The sequence below is a fragment of the Galeopterus variegatus genome, unplaced genomic scaffold (assembly GCF_000696425.1).
Source record: "Galeopterus variegatus unplaced genomic scaffold, G_variegatus-3.0.2 Scaffold21, whole genome shotgun sequence".
Taxonomy (NCBI): domain Eukaryota; kingdom Metazoa; phylum Chordata; class Mammalia; order Dermoptera; family Cynocephalidae; genus Galeopterus; species Galeopterus variegatus.
In genome coordinates this window covers 1618869-1623890 of record NW_007726132.1, presented here as the reverse complement: position 1 = coordinate 1623890, position 5022 = coordinate 1618869, and positions in this window count along the sequence as shown.

Sequence of the window (5022 nt, the reverse complement as noted above, 5' to 3'; positions counted from 1 at the left end):
TGATGGGCCATAATAATCATATACATTGTATATTGACAAAGTAAAAATTTAATGAAAAAAAAATAAAAGGAAAAGGAAAAAAAAAATGAAAAGATAAGCCACAGACTGCCAAAAAATATTTGCAAATTGGTGCTCAACCCCAAAAGAAAAACCCAGAAACCTAATTAATCAATCAACCAAAGATGCAAACAGGCATTTTACTGAAGGAGATACGAATGGCCAATAAACACAAGAAAAGATGCTCAACGTCATTAGATATTTGAGAAATGCAAATCAAAACCACCATGAGATACCAACTCACACTCACAAGGACAGCTCGAATAAAAAAGACAGATAATGGCAGGTATTGGTGATAATATAGAGAAATCCAGGTGAAGAAAGTTGCAGCTGCTATGGGAAATAGTTTGGGAGTTACCCAAAATGCTAAGCACAGAATTATCCTAGGACTCAGCTACTCCACTCTTAGGTATACAACCAAGAGAAACAAAAAAGAAAATATGTCCACACAAAAGCTTGTACACAGCAGCAGGATTCGCCATAGCCAAAATGTCAAAATAACCCAAGTGTCCATCCACAGATAAATGGATAAACAAAATGTGGTCTCTCCATGAAATGGGATATTATTCAGCCATCAAAAGTTTCTCTGCCGCATGGTTTCACATGGATAAACCTCAAAAGATATGTATGATAAGTGAAAGAAGCCAGATAGAAAAGCCCACGTAGTGTATAATTCCATTTTTGTGAAATTTGAATTTTGTGAAATTCGAATTTTGTGAAAAGATAAGTCTGTAGATACAGAAAATACATTAGTGGTTGTCTTGGGCTGGGGTGGGGAATAGGGATGAACTGTATAAATGGGCATGGGAAATCCTATTTGGAGCCATGGAAACATTCTAAAATTAGATTAGGGAGAAGGTTGCAAATTTTGGTAAATTTACTTTACATTGTATACTTTAGTCAGGTGAATTTAATGACATAGTTATTTTCATAAACACATTTGGCTATTTTTGTGGGCTCATAACAGCAGCACTTTTTTTTTTTTTCCGGTCTCTCAGCTGGCAAAAGGTTGGCAAGTATTGTACTGTGACCCAATTCCGTCTACCTTCTTTTGATACTGAATTTACTAGCTTGTTTTGCAAGCTTTCATAAGAAACACATTATTAGGGTTGTCCTGAGTGTAGTTAAAGACAACCAGGCCTCTGTATAAAGTTCAATCTCTAAGTAGTTATGTGGAAAAGAAAAAAAGGCCCACATTTTAAATGCCACTCAGATGGACTGAGTTTTATAACTAAGGTCTCATTAACATAAGAAGAGGAAAAATAGTTTTTTATAGCATCTGGGATGGGTTGAAGCATTCAGCCACCATGCGGCCCGGTTAGACATTACCGTGTGTAAGTTACATATTAAAAGCTTCCAAAGAAATATTTGCCTTTTGGCCTTGCAGACAAGCAACCAAGAAAAGTCTCCTAAACCAAGGTAGGTGAGTGGCCATTACCCCACACTGCGATGCTTTTTGGGTCTATGAAAAATATTGGGGTATGATCAAATTACGTTTTTCAGCCTTGTGTTTCTAAAGTTACTGTCGTCGTCAATGGTGGGTGAATGTTTTTCTTTATGCTGCATGCAGAAACACTAAGATGGGATGTGCCCTTGGTGGCTTTCCTTGCTTTGTGGCTAGTCCCCACACTAGAGGGGCTGCCTTGGGTGCAGAGGTGAGTGGGCCCCCCCTTGGAAACATCAACTTTTTCCATATCTACTCCCCAGTGGAGTCCAGGTGAGGGCAAGGTTTCCTCTGCTCCTTTCCTCCTACCTGGTCCCTCTGCCACCTGTCTCCTCACACCTGGAACTAAATCCACCCTTCCCCACCTTCCTGTTTTTACCGACCACAAGGAAGGGAAAACTGGGTTTGGAAATCCAACTTGCAACAATGTGAGACCAGTTATCATATCATAGCCCATACATTTACATGATTATCACATGTCAATTAAGAAAAAATAGATCAAAATATGGGTTTGGAAGCAGACAATTTTGGGTGCAAATTTCTAACTCATTTGATGTTAATCTATTTGGACAAATTACTTTAGTTGATTCAACTAGATGGTGATACATATATAAGGGTACTTCAAAAAGTGTGGAAAAATAGAATTGAAAAGTAATACAAATTTTTTCACGAACTTTTTGAAGTACCTTTGTATAGCTGCTGATTTACTATTCCTGTCTCTCTCTTTTTTAACATCTTTTTATGTTGAGATCCTGGTATATTCACATGCATTTGTAAGAAATAATGTGCAGAGATTCCTTGTAACCTTTACCCGGCTTCTCACAAATGGTAAGAGCTTGCAAAGCTGTGCCACATCATCACAACCAGGATACTGATGTGGATACAATCTATACATCTTCTTCAGGTCTCTTCAATTTTGCTCATACCCATTTGTGAGCGTGTGCATTTAGTTTGATGCAATTTTATTGTGTGTGTACGCTTGTGGGATCTCACCACCTTGAAGGTACAGAACAGCTCCATCGTGAGGCTCACTGATGTCATCTCGAATAGATCCAGCAACTTCTACCTTCCCCTCAACCCTGGCAGCCACTATTCTATTCCTCTTCTTTCTAATTTTGTCATTGCAAGAAGCACCTTCCATTTTTAGAGGTCTGCAGTGATCAAAGAGTGGCAGATGCAGCAGGTTTAATTTAATCTTAATAATATGTACCCGTGAGGTTGAAAGAGCTGGTGTCAGGTACATTGTCTGGCTCAAGTGGAAGCTGCATAAAGCTTTTGTAAAAAAAATTATAAAAATGGCTGACCTTTTGCATACACAGATATATTTCATCAAATGTTTCACAGTGTTACAGATGTTGGATGAATAATTACCCAAGCAGATTGTCATTTTTTTACCAAGGCTTCCGTGAACTTCGGGCAGAGGACAACAGAGGCACATTTCTTTTTCCTCTAAAGAACATAAAATGTTAATTAATGCGTGATACTTACAAACAGGGAGAAGGGGGTGATACGTGACAATAACACAAAACACGTTTTTAAAAGACATTCTTTCCCACCGAAATATGGGACAGGGACAGAGTTAAGTCAGTCTGCTGCAAACACAGTCGAAGAAGAGTATTTCCTGCTGCGTCCCCTCCAAAGCTCAAGATGCAGCTCGGTCCCCAACACGGTATTTGAAAGGTGGGGCCTTGCAGAGGTGATTCGATCGTGAGGACAGTGCCCTTGTGCATGGATTAATAAGTGACTGGTTAAATGGGTTATCAGGGAGGAGGCTGGAGGTTTTCTACGGGTAGGGAGAAGCGTGTGGAAATGCTGCTGCTCAGCCCTCACCGTGTGACACCCTGCAACGCCACGAGACTCTGGAGATAGTCCCCCCCACCACTGAAAGAGCAAGGCCGTCAGCAGATGCACCCCCTGACTTTGGACTTCCTGGCCGCCCAGACTATAAGATACGAATTTCATTGCCTTATGCCTTACCCAGTTTCGGGTGTTCTGTTATCAGAGACAGAAAGCAGGCTCATTCCCACAGTGAGGAATGACGTGGAAACGTTATTATCTGCATTTTCTGACTACTGGGTTTAGCCAAGGAATTTATGCCTCCCCAAGAGACATGAGAGGTCTGTCTTCTGGGAGTTTTTTTTGTTTTGTTTTGTTTTCAGGAAATGAAGGTCATCTCTTGTTGGTAGGGTTGTGCGATTTCTAAGTCACCGTGCAGACCTGCTGTTACAAGGTTCTCATGCATCCAAGACTTTATGAAAAAGCTTTAGCTGAAGACCAGATTCGGGGGAATGGGTGTCTGTTGTCCCCTGCTCCATTGAATCCTTATACATAGCACCATCTCAAGAGGACTCAGAAAGTTGAAATAACTTGCTCCTGGACGTGGTGGCTGGTTGCACTCTCCGACTGTGAGATGTGAGGCAAACCCACTAGACAAAGAAAGAAAGACTCGTAGGTCCTCTGCTACTGGAGACATCACCATGGGCAGAACTGTTGGGTGTCTTCTGCAGAGCTCCAGGAAAGTCATCTCCATCCCAGGGTCGACCTTGTCTCAATTCCCTTGTTGTTTTTATGTTTTAAGCTTCTCGTACTCACATTTCTCTCCTCTGAACATCAAACTCTAGAAATGTTGACTAGATAACATTTTGTAGGCCTCTAAGAACTGAGATTCTGTGTGTGTACCATATTTCAAAGAGGCGGTGGTGGGTAAGGATGGTGTAGGCTTAGGATTGAAGGCTCAATATGAAGCTGGGAGGGACTTGAGTGTCATAACCTGCTGTCCCATTTCCCACTCTGCTTCCACAGACAAGGTCCCCTTGCCAAGCAACCCTTTGTATCACAGGCCCCATGAAGTTTCTGCCTGAGTAGGGGGCTTCATTTCCTTGCTAATTGAAATTTTTCAAGTGAGCCTATCACACCATTCCATGAGAACCAGGAGCCACCTCACCCTTTTGTTCCTACAAAGCCTGCCTCCCAGCCCCTGAGGGTTCACTCTGATGCCCTATGCAAGCATCACATAGCTGTGCCTGGCAGGTGGAGCCTTCTCTCCTGAGCTGTGAGCACATATGGCTGATAAACTGCTCCCCATCTTTTTGGTCTAGTGATGAGTGGTGTTTGGCCTTTCTCTAAACCCTAGAATGGGAATCCCTCTCTCCCCAGGGGTGTAAAGAGGAAGCACTGAAAACAGATGGCTCAGAAGTGAATACGGGGCCGGCCCGGTGGCGCACTGGATAGTGTGCCGCTTGGGAAGCGTGGCGGCGCTCCCGCCCGAGGGTTCGGATCCCACATACAGACCGGTTCCTGCTCACTGGCTGAGCGAGGCGCGGGAGCAACACCGAGGGTTGCAATCCCGTTGCCGGTCCCCGGTCCGGTGCGGGGGCAACACTGAGGGTTGCGATCCATTGCCGGACACGGAAAAAGATAAAAGACAAAAAAAAAAAAAAAAAAAAAAAAAAAAAGGAAAAGGAACTTCCCCCCTTTTTCTGGAAAAGGGGTGGGGGGATTTCCCCCGGGGTGTTTTTTTT